At 36.9% G+C, this 19,154-nt stretch overlaps 1 long non-coding RNA gene across 1 annotated transcript in view; it reads right to left on the reverse strand.

Annotated features, from left to right (window-relative positions):
- Positions 1–15,528, reverse strand: part of LOC143902065 (uncharacterized) — a 117,988-nt gene extending 102,460 nt beyond the window's left edge. Inside the window, exons 1-3 of the long non-coding RNA XR_013258253.1 lie at positions 15,319–15,528; positions 12,035–12,203; positions 5,410–5,491 (exon numbers count right to left, since the gene is read on the reverse strand). This is a non-coding gene — a long non-coding RNA (uncharacterized LOC143902065). The remainder of the gene's footprint in view (positions 1–5,409; positions 5,492–12,034; positions 12,204–15,318) is intronic.
- Positions 15,529–19,154: the final 3,626 nt, after the last annotated feature.

Consider the following 19,154-nt stretch of genomic DNA (forward strand, 5'->3'; position numbering starts at 1 on the left):
TAGATTCCCTGCCGTCCCGTGGAATTGAATCCCTGCGCAACTTCGGTTTTCAACGAGAGAAATAGCTACTATAACCTTTTGCCATTCACTGTATTGTAATTCCGCCGATAGAGGATTCGGATTTAGTAACGTTCCATTGTGCGCATTATTTCGTATTCGATGGCGCATTCTGAATTCCGTTGCGTACACAAACGGATTAACGCGAAATATAAGCAAAAAGAAACAATTATTTATTTCCTCTATAGATATTTTTGATAAAAATTATCATAGAGTTTTTGTTCGTAAATGAGATTTTGTATACTAACCATTTATTCGCAAGTTTTATACCGTACATAAAGAACAATCAATACGTCCTGGATAGTATATTTACATCAAAACTGGAACTTCAGAAAAAGTAATAAATTATACTTATTCCTTCATTTTTTATGCAACAATTCTTTCATTATTTATGCACATTTGGTGAATTTGTTTGGAAATGAAGCAAAAACCACTTGCCTTTCAAGAAACTCTTCAATTCGAAGAGAAGAGATAGAGTCAAAGGGCTAAATTCACCAGAAATTCACCAGATTTGGTTCTCTGCACATTTCCTTTTGAAAGGCAAACATGCTTTTCACGAGATAAAACTTAAAATGCAACGAAATAGCTGTATAAATTAAACGTGCGTAGATTATTGGAGTTATTGCAAGCCGAAAAATTTTCGACTCAGATTAACTTCAACAATTTAAAAATGTACCAATTTTTCTAAAATTCCGGTTTTAAGTATTATTCATCATACCTCATATATTTAAAGCAAAATTAATCCATTATACAATTCAGCTGTAGTTAGCCATTTCCATTAAAACTCGAGAGAATTAATAAACGCTTTGTAAGAAAGATGTGATATGAAATTTGAAAGAATACATCTGTAATGGACGTCACAGTAAAGCACGTTTTTAACAGTAAGATTTATATCGAGTTGCCCCACGCGTTACTGAGAAATAAAGACTCGCCGGAATAATAAAATATACCCGTTCATAGACGGTGTAAGAATTTAGGTGCGGATTTGCAGCGACAAATTTGAAAATCTTGATAGCACAAAGCATATTTCAGGAATGAGCTCGCGAAGCCGGCCGTAATAGCTTCATTCATCGGACATTCGAAAGAGGATTTTATGGACTCTTTGTACAAAATACAGCAAGCAAATGCGATTATGCCACAACGATATACGAGCGAATCGATCGCCGCGCTTCTATACTTGGATATAGGTATATACCCTTTCAAACTGAGAGCAGTTAATTTTCTGCAGATCTAACTCTCCGCGCTTCTACATCTCTCTTTCGACAATTTTGTGATTATCATGCGTACCGTTATTGAGCGTGTAACTTTCTTATTCTTAAATCCTAGTTAAATCAAATTGCACGTACAGTAATTACGGATACGGAAGGTACGTAAATATATTTGATAATCTTATGACATCTTGTTATTTTTTAACTTTTTTATCTAAAAATGCTTTGCACTAAAGTTTTTAAGAACTATTACGAGAAAACGTAATTAAAAATATTTAAGTATTTAACATTAAAGTTATTTATTAAAGTTATAACATTAAAGTATTTAATGTTATAGTCATATATTTATTATTAGAAAAATGGATATAAAATATGTACATACACGTTTAACAATGAATCCTAACAAAGAATCAATAAATTAAATTAAATCTATCATAAATACTTTATAAATACTTTATATTTTTCACTTATACCGTAAAATTAACTTAAAAGTTTTTATACATTCCAATTTTCAATATGCATATAAATTGGGAGGAAACAAGTTTTATTTATTTGTTTTCAAATAAATTGATGTCTGCAAAAAAACAATAATTTACTATTTATTTATTTTTTCAAGCGCTGTACATATTTTAAGAATGATTTGAAAATAAACTTTTACGATTCGTAATGAAATAGAATAGAACGGATCTTGATGTCACGTCACGCATTACTACAGTTTCGTTAATGTCGGTTCTACAATAATAAATCGGAGTCGGAACGTAGCCGAAGGCCGAAGGCCCAATGAAGAGAGAGAATTCGTTTTCGAGGAAGAGCTCTCTCATTGGATCGTCGGGTGCGTTCCGAAATCCGACTCCGATATACGATTTATGCTTAAATGAAATCGAGTGATATTTGAAATAGATCAATATGTTACGAGCTGCTCATTATTCGCGATTACGACTTCACGTAAACGTTCAAACAAATTTTGCGTGTATATATAAGGGTAATGCTGACACTTGCAATTCTCTTCGCGGCAAACGGCTCTCGCGCTTTAACGCGTAAACGTGCACACCGGTTCAATGAATCGGTAATATTTTCGCAGGGCCATTATGCGCAATTATTCCACAATTGCGCCCAATTTCTACTATTGCGCGAAGGCCGGAATGGATATTATGTAACGGTAGAGTAACGGCGCATCGGCCATTAATATTTCGCGCTTGTCATCGAAATTCAATTTCCGCACGGTGGTCGACGCCCGCCAGAAACTCTAATTTAGTGTCCGTGGTCGCGTCAATCAACTATAGGATCGGCCAACTAGCTGGAAATAATTAACGCCTCGCGCACATTGTAGCTCGTAAACATTTCCATCAATATATACTATTGATTAAACGATTACGAATTACGATTCCTTTCCCGATCATGGTTCTTCGGGGATTTTCGCGCAATCTTATTCAATCGAAACTTTCTGGTCAAAATCAAATCTGTGAGTGTAAATAATTCCCATATATTGCATGGTATTTAGTACAATGACATCTTTCTCATTTTAAACAACTGTCGAGACGCAATCACATATAAATATATAATGGAAAATATGTTACGAGAAAGACTGCAAATACTATATTTAGAATAATTTAGTATAAACAATATCTTACTATAACAAATTTCTCCATTTTGTAAAAAGGAATTAAAAATAGATTAGGTGGAATTTGGTGGAAATTGCTAACCAATGGATTTTTCTAATTAAAAAAACATTTCTGATACATTTTATATGCACGACAGTCATGAATCTGTCTTGCCTTCTTTCATAAAATAAATAACACATTTAAATTGTAATGCAATTAACACATGGTTATCCGATGATAATTACGTACGTGACGTTTTTAATCATTCAGTATAATGCGAGACCGGGGAAATCGATCGTCGCATAGCGAACAGCTTTAATTCGGTGGTTGCACAGTGCAATAATGTCTTTAATTCATGATGATAAAAAAGAGATACGGAAACATTCCGATAATTTTAAATGCTATAACGATTACTCTAACTTTTCGAGAGAGACGAGCGATCGCGGCGTGTGCTCTGTCGTAAGAAATACTTTAATACACAAGAACTTCTTTGCAATATGCGATACGATTCTGAATATAAAACCCGATATGAGAAACCATTCTTTTGTTCCTGCATCGAGTACCGTGTCTCCTGTACGTACATTTACGAACAAAAACCTCTCGATACCGATATTCGTCGAGGGAAAAGTACCATCGCATTAAAGCGCGATACTTCCCTCCTGTTTATTCAAATTTTATTTGTCGAAAATATTTGATAAAATATTTGCAGAAAAGAAAATAAATATCGTAACGCGAACTGCGTTACTCGTCGTAAATTATGTTGTTTTCTTTCCCACCCGTGGGTATTCAATTTCCCAACAAATGCCGCAACGTTCAATCCGTAAGAAACTGAGTTCGACGTAATATACGTACCAGCGAGATAGGTATGCGGAAAATTTTAATACTACATTTGGTCTTACCAACTCAGAAGCGGCAAAGATCCACGATTTATGCCTATACGCCGGAGAAATAGTATATATAGTGGCTATATTAAATTCCGTATATGCATGATTGCATTCGGCATTCGCAATCGCAAACTGTATTCGTTCCATCTCATTCGATAGAAATATTAATAATTTATATAAAATATATTCATCTATATATAAAATATAAAATATTCCTCAGATTTGTTCCTTTACAGACCTCAGGTCGTTTTATCTAATTGATATAGAGGCAAATTATCAAAAATTAAATTGATGGGCTAATTATAAGATTAAGATAAAATCGCGTTAAAAGAATTAATAAAATAAATTAATAAAATAAATATTTCTATTAGTAAATAAACTAAATTTGAACACGTTACATAACCAACGTGTTTTATTTATCACAATTATGTTACTGTCTTTTTTTCATCTATATTTATGATACATGCATATTTAAAGAGACTCTGAATATTTCTTTTTTTTACGCCACTTATTATATAATATTTAATACTGGAAACGGAGAAAAATATAGATCACGAATGCAATTAAACTTCCCAGAGATGTATATATAAAAATTTTCTTTTTTTTATATAAATATCAATTTGTATAAATTAATTAAACTAATTAGAATAAATTAATATCAATATCAATTTATTTTAATATATTCTGTACATAAATATCTACTTCCGTAATTATCGGCCATGAGATAGAAAAAACATGAGGAAATTGAAATAAAAATTTCGTCATGTAATAAGGCATCATAATGTGTGCCAATAAATAATATAAAACAGTATAACGAGTTCTGTGTTTGCATGAATATATATATATGTGTGTGCATAAGCGATAATTGCACGCACTTCGGAATTAAATACTGATCCTAATCTGTCCTCTATTTAGTAGCCCATTTATTTAAAATCAACACGGACTTATATGAAATATCGTAGTTGTAAATCATATTTTTATATTGTTGCTAAATTAATGTATGTATGTATGCATATACGTGTATGTCTAATACAATTTTAACAGATTCGTGTTTTTCCTAAATTTAAAATAAAATATAATTTATGACCCACCGGTGCGAAGCACAACAGCGGAGTCGTATAATATATTTATACAACTCAACATAGTTGTAAGCTATGTTGAATGGTAAAATAAAAATATATCTAAATTATTACCATACCCAAAATAATTATTATTATAAATAAAATACTATTTTTTCTCGCACGTTAAATTAATTTCCCTTTTTTAGCAAATATCTATTAAAATAATTATATAATTTCCAAAAAAAATTTGTCATCTTAATTATAGAATTGTCTCAAATTCTATAAATAAAAACTTAATTGTTTTATTTAATAATAATTAAAATTTTTAATATACCAACGTTAGTTAGTAATATTGTATTAGTAATATTGTATTAGTAATAATATGTTTCATCGTTACATATTTGCAGAATTAATTATGGATATACATATATGTGTATATTACACATCAAAAATATTTTTAAATACCTCTTATAAAATACATAATATCAGATGTTTTATGCGCGCATGATAATACGAAACAAACTATACCATACATTATTGCAGGGATAATTAATTCTACAAGAAATCGTAAAAATAAATAAAATAAAATATTACTTACCCTATGGTTATTCTGCCCGATACTCCCCGAGCCTCCTCCTCCTCTCTTGTTCCAGTGTTGCTGCTTCTTCACATACACAGCACTAGTAAAAAAAAAAATATACCATACTTTACTTCGCACTGTTAAACGAGATACAATTAATAAAGTTAATGGCTCGAATAATTGACTAATTAAAACGTGATGGATTGTTCCAAAATTTGCGATCAAAATACACAATTTTTGCAATACATATCTTGGGTGCATAAATCTCGCATACAAACATAGTAATAATAAATGGTGGTATGTCACAACTGACAATTGAGTTTATTTGATTAAATGATTCGTGTATTGTTTTTACGTTATAAACGATTCTAAAAAATATAATAGACGAATAAATATGAACAGGTGGAAAATCTAAAGCGCGACGTGACATATATTTAATTTCATGTGATTAAATTAAAAAGAAACGGCAAGCGCCTGAAAAATATAACGAAACAATTATTCTCATCTGTCTCAATTTTTATTTGCTTCGAGTGAATTAGTGAATAGACCGCACGAAACATCTATCTCGGTAACTATTTGTCGTTTCGATACATGCCTGCGAATAGTTAATAGTTAATTAATCACGATTAAGTGATCCGATAATCAATAATTGTTCGTAGGTATAATAGGTATTGATCGCGAGAGACAATAGCCCGAGGAGCGATTTTCGCCGCTGCTACCTACTCGAATTTCACGGTGCGAATGATAGCGCGGTGACCTCGTGTAAGCTCAACGCGCACCCGTATACTTATACGACAATAACCATTCTCCGTGAGCCACACCAAACGCCAAGGCCGCGCATCACACACAAACACCAAGGCCGAAACAACGCGTCGAAATATTCTTTGATAATTCCGAAATATTCAAAGCGTTATAAACTCACGTTAAATATTCTATTCCTTTCTTATTATGTATTTTTGAGATGAATAAACTACTGTCGCACACACATGTCCTGTTTCGTTTTGTGAATTAATTATTTATTACTTTGGTATGATTAATTTCATTGGAGTGTCTCAAAAACTTAATAATAATATATTATTACTTAAATTATAATTCAACAAATATGTACTGCAGTCTGATTGATACGCGTATATCTTATATTATATACATACCTCTAATAACAAGCTTTAATCATTGTATCTATATTATTTATTTATTTTTAAAATAAAAACATGAATAATAGATTTACCTATTATATTATTTGCAAAAGATTATTAAATTTAATACTTGTTTGAAGAATAAAATCTGTTTTTGTTTTGATTAAAAGTCTTTATGTAAATTAATAAATATTTCTCATAATTACCTTTTTTTAAATTATTACGTCTCGCAAAAAATAAGATTATGTAATAAATTAATAATGATGATTTTTAATAAACATAAAAGTGAGATTAACTCGGAAATAGTCACTTAGATTTTTTTGCATAAATAATTATTTTTGTATATCTCTTTGTATTATAGTTTTACAGATTTACTCAAAAATTACTCTAGATATGACTATTCTCGGATTAAAATTTAAATTATTGTATGAAAAATGTAAGAAAAAATATAATAAAATAATGTAATAATAATTATATTATGTTCTAGATTTATTAAAATCGCACAGTTTTGTTTCTCTTGAAATATAAATTGGAAAAAGTAATATAATGATAAATAAATATCCATAAATACTTTTTCTATTAAAACAATAATATAAATTTTATTTCTCAAATAATTATATATCAGAATCATCCTTCTTGCAGTAATGTAATAATTAATCAATCATTTAAATTTTCATGAAAAAAGAAGATTGTACGACTTGTATGCAATAATTACAATCTGCCATTATTATTGGTACTGACAAGCTTTAGCAGACACAATAAATGTGAGAAAGAAAAAGAAAAACGAGATTACGATGTCTACGGAATTACGCAAACTATTTCAACAAGTGTCAGTTTTAATAAAAATACGTTTATAAAAGGCTGCAACTTCAATATTTGATTTTACTTAAAGAGTGCGATAGAAGCAGACATTACAAAAGTTTCACGTGGAGTTTGATCTTTGTCCATTCTATTCTTACCATTGCTTAAACATTATCGGAATTACGAGGCAAGTGTAACGACTTTAAAGTTTATGCTCTCTTGCAATAATATGTTCTTTCTGTACTTCTATATTTAATATTTGTCTTGGTTGTGTGGTACACTTTGGTAGCGGTATTACATTATCGCAGAATTTTTATCCTCTCGCGAAGAAAGAGAATTATCGCACAATTTTATCTCGAAAAACTCGTTTGCATACTTTTGCCGATGGCGAAATCCCTTTAGCAGCCCTCAGAACCCTCAAACAGTACACCCTCGTCTAGGACAGGCAAGTATAAACAGGCAATCAGGTTCGGTCCCAAATTCGAAATAGCAAGATAAATAAGTTGATAGGATGATGCTAATTGCGATACCAAGAGCACCTACTGCGTTAAAGAGATAACAAGGAGCCCATTAGCGTAACGAAGCCGAGTAGCCAAATCCATTTTTGCCCGAAGTTTCGTCGCGCGCAATAATGAATGCTAATACTGTTACGCGATGCACATGTTCCTGTCAATTATGAGACTTTAAATTGTTTTGAGGTGTACTAAGGACTCAAGGTACAGCGGCACTCGTGCTGATGTAACGTGATTCGTATTAGTGTTGTGTAAAAATTGTGAAAAATTCTTGGGTAATTACGAGATTAAAATGCCAATTGAGAAATTATAAATTATTTTCCTTCTTCAACTAAGAAAAAAATGAGAATTAGAAATATTACTCGTGAAACAGTGAATTATATCAATAATACAATAGGAATAAAACAATTAAAAATTATTAAAATTATATCCATTGCATATATATATATATATATATATATATATATATTGAATTTATTTAGGTATACCACACTAGTCACTTTTTTATGGCTTAATATTAGATGTGACTAACTTAATAATGTGTTCTAAAGATAGAGAGAGAGAATGAAGAGACTATTAGATCTTTATATATTTTTGCTCGTACATAAAACGTGTCTATAATCAAAGTATTCATACAAATATAATTTTAAGTTCTTAAACGTGACGAAATAAAAACGATAAATATTAATTTAAAAATAAAATAATCTATAAATAAATAAATTTTCATACAAAAATTATGTAGATGGCATATTTTGATACGTAAACTGATAGCGGCGTGAAAGAACTTCATGATCAAAGTAATATTAGGTAACAGATAAGTATTACTGCAGCATGAATCTACATTGATTGGACTGCATTCGTTTGATTACGGTAATAACTTGCCCAGAATACGACGTTTGAATGGCGTAAATTGAAGGGTTTTTCGCAAACAAGTCGTGATTTGAAGGTCTTTATTACATTTTGTAGTAAGCCGCACAGTGCGTATTTCATGTTATATATATATAAAACGTTTCTCTCTCCAGACATTTGTAAGTATAAATTCTCTCGGTAATAAATAGATAAAAATTAAAGAATTTGGCCACAGTTAAATTCTATAAATGTGTAAATCGTATACTCTTAAGCATGTGTCGCCAAAAATTGGAGGTACATGTTGAAATTTTGTCCCTACGTAATTACGAGGAACATAAGTATAATTCATTATTTATTTAAGTTTAAATCAATCTTCTTTTAATAGAAAAAGATTAATTTAATCAAAAAGTAGAAAAATTTATAAGTAAGAAAGGAATAAAAGTCCTATTCTTGTTAATACAGGTTAATTGATTCTAATCTTGTTAAATATCTCTTGTCAAAGTTGAAGTATAAAACTTTTAATATATTCTATTTTTAGACAAATAAAAAACTATTATAATTATCAATAACTAATTAACCGATAAGATGTGACTTTCTAACATACGTCGAGTAGTACTAAACTGAAACATAATAATACCAACGTGTAACTCGGCTGGCCGCTAGTTAGGGGATCAACATTTGCCAGCACTAGCTACTGTCGTTGCAGCTCGTTACGCTAGAGTGTGTTGCCGGTATTTGGAATGTTATTATCGCATCCTCCAAGAGAAAACGTACAATTGCTAACAATAACGTCTTTTATATAAAAAAAAAAAAACTGATTGTACGAATATAAAAACTGAAAAATCTTTGATAAAGAAATAAATTCCTGATGTAGAAATATGTAAATTTTTTGTATAGAGAGAGAGAAAGAGAGAAGGGGGGGGGTCATTTTTGTATATATGTCAATATATAAATGGTTTGATAAAGACATGAAATAGCAAGATAACCGTCAATGAGTAAGCTAAAATCAAACAGCGACGGAACTTCCTGACATACTGCATCAACGAATGCCACGGTATTTAGGAATAAAGCATATTCATACAAATGTGTAATTCAAATGGCCGCCAGTTAAAGGATTATTATTCATTAGCGTCAGTTGAAAGTTGAAACTTGTTATAATATCCCTACGGTATGCACATAACATTACTCTTATACTATCGAAAGTTTCGTCAATTGCAAGCAATAATAATTTATCGTAAAAAATATACAAAGTACAAAAAAGAGAATTTGTATTTTATAAGAGTTATATTTAGGAGAACGAATCACATGATTCCTCTTCGTGTCGAAAAGAAAATTGAAATCTGAAATATTTAATTATCTTACAGATGTCACGTTATTTTTTGCAGACTTAAAAAGATTAATTTTATAAATGTGTCGTGGAACGTACCTAAATAAATGGTCGACACAAATGGATGACTTAGAGAAATGATTGTAACTTAGCGAACTTACGAGGGGCAACCGGTAGCCACCGACGACGAATTCGGCTGTCTCGGTCACTAATACGATTACATTGCACATACGCGTGCGCGTCCACAACTATCGTCAACTCGATTACTCCGTCCATATAGGCAGCATACCTCCACAATGGAGAAACGGTAGCGCGCTACCGAGACCGTTTGATCACGTACCGAAACTTCACCCCTAGAAGATTCTGAACGCGAGCAACTGCTTTAACGATGCCGGGGGCTCGTATAGCGATTCCACGTCACGGCGTAAATGACAAAAGCGATTTTGCAAAAGCTACGGCAATACAGATTTAGAGTGACTGAGCATCTATTTCGGCTTTCGAGAATACATCTTCCTTTTTATTGTATTAGATATTGGAACTGATTCGGAAAAATAATTTCCTACCTATTCAAAAAACAAAGATCTGATTCATAAACAATAAAAATTATTAATATCTACTTTTCTTACAGAAAGCAGAAATTTTGTGAACGTTGTGTTATATAGCCTCAAAGAGAGATTGAAGGCACATATTTTCCCTCATCCGAAAGATACAACACCAAAGAAAAAAAAAGAAAACAGAAATTTATAAATAGATTCCTATATATAATCTTGCTAGATTCATAACTGGTTAAAGTATACTTGACAGAAAATGAATATATTTTTTTAGTATCAACGTGTGCTTGATTTCTTTTCGTAACTATTGTGAAAATTTTTTTACATTTTATATTCTTTACTGATATTTTAGAATGAATTTAGGATATTCTATTGTTACTCAATCTCATCTCATGTTACTAAAATTTTTAAATTTCTATATCGAATAACGCTATTAACCAGTGTATGCAATTTCGTTGTAATCCAAACAAAGTATTTTTTTCCAAACATTTTATTTTTCTGTTTTTATTTATTGTTATATTTATATATTTTTAATAATAAAAAAATAAAAGAATTTTGCGTACAGAGTTTTTTTTTCACTGTTATCCTATAGCCATATTCCATTAGTTTCAGGAAATTTTTGCAATTTTGGTTCGCCGCCTTTCATTAAAACATTCTCGTCAAAACGCTTAGTCATATCGACGCGAAATTGCGGAAAGAGTATGAACGAAATCGCGCATTTGCCCAGGAGATTCTTCATTCCGTTTTGTTGCATGCGTATTTAGAGAGTTTTGGTTTATCGCGATTGAGGTTTATTTTAATTGAGTTGCTTGGAACTTGGAAGATATTTGCGCGACGCTTAAATACCCTCTTTTCTTATTCTACATTATGATTTTATCATGATTGCATATGCATCAAAGCACTTACAATACAGTTGAATGTGTGACTATAAATATAATCTTGTTCGCGAAAACAACGTATAATATGCAAAAATCCAATCAATCGCGCAATTTTCGTTTTAGATAATAATCAATCTTTATACATATATACGAATAATTAAAAAGTATTTCCTACATTTACGATTACACACGTATGTGTAAAAGATAACTGTTATCTTCGTTATTAATTGACCAGAATGTTAATTATTATAATACGCATGGTTGTACAAAAATGAGACATAGAGAAAGATTTATTCGGTGACGAATTAATTCAACCTATTTATGATATATACGAATCACACAATTTTTTGCAATCAAAGCTTTTCCTTTCCTCATTCCGAAAACAGCAACCCAATGGGTCCCGGCCATCATAAATCGGGATATGGACAGCCCCTAAGCCAGCGCAATTTCGGTGGATGTGCTCAAACGACGCACGTGCGTCCGCCCCGTGATCGTATTCACATGCAAATGACACGCGGCGATGCGGTGCAACGACGGTATAGTTCCGCGACGACCGACATCAAGAGATCGTGATCAACATTCCTCTTACCTGTTACGCGCGCAGGGGTAAACCTTCCCCCGGGGCTTCGCACTGTTGCTGTTGCAGTATCGGTTGCAGCATAGCCGCCCGCCGCCGCCGGTGCGCCGCGCCGGTGCCCGCCTCGTATCGGTCACGTGCGCCACCGTACCGTAACCGTGGAATCGCTTTCGCGGCGAACCTGCAACGATATCGCGTACATAAACGGGCAAACATCGATCCCGGCTTATTGTTGCGTCCCGCGCAGAATACTATCGCGTAACCGCCCCGCGAAAGCACGCGCGTCCGTTATCGCTCTTGTTCCTCCGTCGCGCCGATATACCTGCGTCTCCTTTCCACCCTCCCCCCTAGCCGTGCTCCTTGACGTATCTTTGACCTCCTTTCCCGCGATTTTACGCGACGCGATAACAGCGATCGTGTGGTACAGTATAGTGGCCAATTCGGCGGGCTCGATTCGCGTTCACGTATAACTTACGCGCGTCTGGCTCGATATAGCCGAGATCACGATCGACGACTATTCCATTTTCGCGATTACCCTTATCGCGGGGTGCCTCGAATTTCTTCGTTCCCTCTGGCCCGAGTTGGTCAGGGGAATAAAGATAGTCTCTTTACGCGGGCATTGCCGGGACACACTGCTCAAACGGCGCGGTCGTTTGCGCATAATGTTGGCATATACACAGGACTCTGCTTAGATTACGAGTTAACTTTCTACAAAGTGCTTTAAAGTAACGCGACTACCTCGCCGCTTTTTACTGCATTTACACAGTTTTACAAAATTTCAAGAAGTTAAAGATAAATTCAGCGATTAAGGTCCCGAGCGAGGCATCTCTCTACTCTTATAAATTATTTAATCCGGCGATGCTTCCTCTAATGACGACGCGCGCGGAAAAATACAAAGACAGAAAAAAAACAAGACCTTTATTTATTCTCGATTCAATTACGTCAGATTTTTAATCTATGCGGTAAGCAAACGCGGATAAATATTATTTACACCGATGGAGAGCTAATAAATTTAGGTAATTCTTTGTTCCGTGGCGCTATTGTCGCGAGTTAACAAAAGGCATTCTGAAGTAACTTCTTTTCTGTTCTCTCGTTCATAGAATATACAAAAAATAATAATAATAAGCCGTAAGATAACTTGCGCATAATAAAACGGAGCCGAAAGAGATTTATTTAAACTTTTGACGTTACGCGCCTCATAGAAATTCGATATCGATTTGAGTTAACTCTCGAGTGGGCGCATGGAATGTATTTTACATCCTACAACAGCTTGTAAAAAATGAATATACTGGACTAATTTCAATACAGAATCGATTATTATAAAAAAAACATTAAAATTAAAGTTTCAACCTATTGATATACTTTAAGATATGAGCAACGGTGAACAATATTAAGGCTGCTGTCTACTCGCCGCTTCTGTTCTTATTTGATGACGTCAGAGGCGAGAAATCGCACGCCAAAAATTCTTGCGGTATACTTTGAAACAATAAAAAGATATATCCATAAAACGCGATTGTAATTGATTGAGCACATTTGTAAAAATATACCGAATTGACGTGCGATTTCTCGCTTCTGACGTCATCGAATAAGAATATAGAAGCGGCGAGTAGGCAGGCTACGATTGAGCTCATCCATCTTAAACAGAAAATAAAAAAATATATATTAACTGGTTTAATATTTATAGCACAAAGATGTAATTTACATCCCACGCGCTCTTTTATACTGTTAAATATTAAATAATAAAATTTAAATCAGTACCTTGAGTTATAAATATATAGCATTTTCTTATTTTTAACTACCACGTGTGTGTGTGCGTGCGTCGAAATTTATTATTTCAACTTCACTGTTTTAGTTAAATTAATGACATATATTGAGTAAGAGCAATGGCGATTTATGAGAATGGTTGAAAATGATTGCAATTGAGTATAATTTGACATTACAAAAATTTAACAGTGTATATACATTATACGCTTTAAATTTTAACGCGTTCATTACTGGACAGTTAAAATCATGCCGTCGAATCGATCGCGTCGTCGCTCGGATCAATCACGCCGTTTCGTTCGACAACGGTTTTCCGGTTCGGAACAACGCTGATAACAATTGCGTCGGACTATTTCATACGTCATCGCGATTATCTTTAAGCCTTACGACCGCGGCGACAGATATAACGCGCGTCACACGGTCATATACTCGAACGCGAGACATATAACCTGCCGGAAGTTATACCTAACCCGTCCAAGGGGCTGCAGAAGATAAGCGGGTGGATAACGTCGCGTTCACGTGGGCCGACGATTAGAATCGGGCTTACCAAAGTAAGCGACGAGGCTGCCGGCCCGTCCGGTCCGGGCGATTGTCCGAGTATCAAGCTGACGCTTTAGCTCCCGCTCGCGATTACGCGCCCGATCCCCCGAGTCGACAGCGCAGCGGCGGCGAAAACGTATAATATATACCTTGAGCTTGAGATTCGCATATGAGATGCAGCCAGCGGAATTCACTGATTGTGGAGGAACGCGAGACGCGATTGGATTAAGAATCTCGCTTTGCGCGCGCGTTCGGAATCTTCTCACGTACACTTACGCGCATAACTCCGTAATTCGACGCGGTATCTTTCCTCTCGCGTCGCAAAGACGCGGACGTTTGCGGGCCACTGCGCGACACCCCATCTTCCTTTTTTAACCGACAGACAATCAGTTGGCGCTGAGTTCGCGGTGCTTCGCGATCGATTCGATCGACGTAATACCGCGATCGCGACGTATTTTTTTTTTAATGGCAACAAAGCCCGCGCGGAAATGATCAACGTCGAGAACGAATTGAACGACGGTCGCCGGGGGAGCGTTAATTAACGTTCGCGATCGCGATTAATACCTTTCGCCGTTGTACTCGTGATCGTCCCGCGATGGAAGTTGCGTCACGCGCCGACTCGAATATCGGATTTCCTAAGACGAGGCTCGTTTCGCATCGATCGAATCGCCTTTCCGTATTTCCATTTGCGAGCGAGACGTAATCAACGAGAATCACCCAAGTAATACGAAACACAGCTGAATTAAAGACGTTAAACGCACGCGCAATAAGGGCTATGGGCCATGGGCACACAAAATTGCATAGGCTGCAATGCTGCATAAGCATATAGCGTTATAAGACCGCTGGACCAATGAACATATGTATATCAATATGGCGACTTCATGCCGGATGCTCATTGGTTTAGCGGCCTTGTGCTATACGCTTTATGCTAAGCTATGCATTTTGTGTGCGATGGCCTTAATTTTGAATTCGATTGGCGTAGTCACCTTACTCACCTTGCGCTTGCTTCGTGGTGCTTCCCGTCCCCGTCGACTCGAAGTTTCTCGAAGTAGCCCGCCGCGCCCGCTTCGTATTTCACTCCGTGTTTTTCCGTTCGAAGCAGAGCCCGCGTTAAATCAATTAACGGATAATCGCCGGAGAGTGTTAATTAACCCGTATGACAGCGATATACCTTTCGTCGTAATCGCCGCCCGCCGCGCCGCGCCGGCTCGATCGGAATTGGTTAGGAACTGCGTCACGACGTCGCCGTCGGTTGGCGCATCGAATATTTCGAAGAGAGTAGGTTATTTCGATGGTTCGAGTCTCTTTCCGAGTCCGGGAGTTTCGGCGCGAGTGCCATAAAGCGACGATCAAACTGTAGAAGCAAGTATAAAGCACTCGATGCATGCAGCAATTATTTTCGCGGGAGTCGCCGCGATAATTCCACAAGTGTGCCGCGTGAAATTGCCGTCGGGTCGTACATATTCTCGTACGTAATGCCAACGTGCCGTAGTGAAACTATGGCTAACGAATGTAAGCGAAAGAATAAGAAAGTACGCGGAGATGTTCGAGAGTTTTAACAGCCGACGCGCGCGCGCGCGCGCGCCCTAAACTAAACGCGTAGACAGTCGTCCGTTATCTCTCTCTCCCTCTCTCTCTCTCTCTCTCGCCGTGTTGCGCGTGTTTTCGTGATGCGCAACGTAAGATTATGAACGAAAGTAGGTACGCACGGCGCGACGCGGCACGGCTCTGTATACGGTGTAACGGCAGACGCGACGGCAGGTTGGCGCGGAGCGGAGTGGGGGGTGGGATCGCCGCGCCGCTCGGGCGCGCTCGGCTCGCCGCCGATGTCTCGCGAAGCGCTCCGAAAGTAAAGCGCGCGGCAGACGGTCTTCGCGCGTCGAGCTCACCGGTCGCTCTCTCTCTCACGGTCACGCTTCTGTCACGTCACTGCTGCGAGCCCCGACGATTTCGCGACGAGGAAACGAGGACGGCGGAGCAATATTCGCGTCGACGTGTACTTACGATCGCGTGTCGCGCGTCGTTCCCGCGACGTGCTACCGGCTTTCGCGCGGTGACCCGCGATTTCGAATCGGCGTTTCACGCGGCGGTACATCCCGCGAGATTCTCTGAGTTTTTACCTATATTGTGTTCCTCCACCCAACCGCGGAAACGGTTGCGAGCGACAACGTGAAGTTCACGACTGGAGAATTTGGTTTTGCGCGACAAGTGCTTCTCTATTTCTTCTGTATATATGTGCGCCGGAGCTGCGAGCGGCCGCCGCATCAGGATGACGACGATCACCGCCTGGGCCTGTGTCATCGCCGTGCTGTGTTCATCGATTATTGAAGGTGCGCGTGACGAATATATAAGTTACATAACCCCGCACGGTGAAATCCCGTTATGACGAGCGCGTCGTAATTTTCGAAGGCGTCGGCCGTTACCGGCCGGGTATCTGATCGAAATACCTACCGCGATACACGATGCGAACTCGGATTCCGAGGACGGGCCGATTCGTTGCAATGAGATTTTACCGTGGTTTCATGCGTCCGTCGTCACGGACGTTGCGCGCTTTTCCGGCGCACGTTCGAGGGATTCGTTTCGAATCCGGCGCGCTAAAATAAAACGCGCAACCTCGACGATCGCGGTAATACAGGTGCGTATATCGCGTAAAATACAGTACCGGAGCGAGTACATCCGTCAATATTCAGGGAGAGGGAAGAGACCGAAAGTTCGCGACTTTTACCTCTCGGTGAAAACGCGTTTAGGCAAATGACGGGCGGCTCGGCGCTCGTAACTTTTCCTCTCTCGCGTTTTCGCGTCGCACGCGGGAAAGGGAAACTCGTGGGAAAACTCCTGTGTATATGTGTGTGTGGGTATGTGTGCGCGCGTGCTTTGAAGTCGGAAGAGGCGAGAAAAGGCTGCTCGGTGCGCGCGCGGCGCGGGCGGCGGCGATGGAGATGATTCTCCACGCTACGGGCGCTCGGCGCGGAACGGAACGCGTAACGACGTTCGCCGTCGCACAAAACGAACGTAAACGCCGGCGGGAAATGCCCGCTATCTCTCTCTCTCTCTTTCTCTCTCGACGTCGCCAGGGATTGTCCGGTGTCTGGCAGCGATGCCGGGATTAGATTTGGCGTTCTCCGGGGCTGCGGCGATCTCGCCTCGGGCGCGAGACGAATTCGAAGCTAATATGGCGCGATGGTGAACGCGACACCGGTCAAGTATTTCATGGATAATTAATGAATCGGTTCGCGAGTGCGATACGTCCCGGTGTATGCATATATATATATATATATATATATAGGGCGATATTGATATTAAATATATAGAAAATTCTCGGCCGGGGGTGACAATTTGTAGCGCGGTGTTGGAGATGACGAGCGAAATTCGCCGAAAATTACGCGACGTGATTATAACGAATATGAATTAAATTCGGCATAGGTGTGAATATAGCTATACATATACATATATATATATATATATGTATGTATGTACGAGATTCGGCACCGGTGATTTATTGCGAGATATAAATATAATGCGTGCGGAATTCGATTAAAATGTGCAGGTAGGGTAAATATAATACGTACAAATACCGGAAGGATTTTAATAGCGCAACAAATATATAGTACAATAAATTGGGAGGTATACAGCAGGTATAGCTTGCAAAATTTAAAAAGCGATCAACAGCGCGTGCGTGATCGTAATGTAAAATTAATGTGAAATTCGAAGGCTGATTAATATTTCGTTGTAAATATGGCGTATTTTTGAAAAATATTTGTGAGCGCGATAAGCGAGATATCGCTGCTATGCGTGGTATTTGTTCGCTTTCGAAACGAGAGAAACGCGTTCCTTGTGACACCATAGTAGGTAGATTAGAGCTAATCGATCATTGAACCAGATATAACGAAACATAGTAGGGATGGTGATTGTGTGGGTGTATATGCGGTGGCTTAAAAGTTATATATAGCGAAGACGTGTGCATTTTACATGCTGCATTCGCGTTCGGTGTAACGCGATGATAATACGCGTCATAAATAATTAGATACAGTTTTGTATAAAGCAAATTGAAAAGACGCAAATTTTGGGACGTAAGTAAATTAAGGTAAATTTGTCATCGTCTCTATGCCGATTCGATATGACGTATCGGCGTGACGTCTACTGCAATATTTCCAGCGCGCTGGGGTGTAACTCGATTTTAAAATCCAGCGGAATTATATCGAGAAGTTACTCTATTTTGTTTGTAAATATAATTTTTTTTGGTTGCCGTCCGTAGAATCAATTTTTTCATGGAAATTTTAATTGTTACGAAACTCACTCCGGAAAGGGCGGAGAAAGGGTCGTTGACTTTTTCATCGTCGTATCAAATAACTTTAACAACCGATAGGTTATCGCAAGATTATATTCCTGAGCATATATTATATTTCTAATCGTAAATAGGAAGTAGTCGGATAGGAAGATTATTATTCTTCGAACTTGGTTACAAGTCGGAGATAGATATTGCCGCGCGTAACCCTTTCACCTTCGAGAAATTTGAAATGCTGATTGCTCGCCCTATAATATAATAATATGTATTCTACGTCAAAGGCATATTGAATAATTAATGAACATTAAAATATAACTTGGATAATTGTATTATTATTATTAATGCCTTGTTTCTCATTATTGTTACATTTAGAAAAAAAATATATGCCATTTATATAATTCTTAGTTACAAAGACGAAAATTAAACGAATGTTTTTAAAACTATAAGCATTGAAAGAATTAGAAAAAAAACGATTTATCCGGAATACAGAATTTGATAAGATACGTTTTATTCGTTTTAATCCACAAGTCCAACAATCTATAGTTA

This window comes from Temnothorax americanus, unplaced genomic scaffold (genome assembly GCF_048541705.1).
Source record: "Temnothorax americanus isolate GAGA-0224 unplaced genomic scaffold, ASM4854170v1 Scaffold100, whole genome shotgun sequence".
In the NCBI taxonomy this organism is placed as follows: Eukaryota; Metazoa; Arthropoda; class Insecta; order Hymenoptera; family Formicidae; genus Temnothorax; species Temnothorax americanus.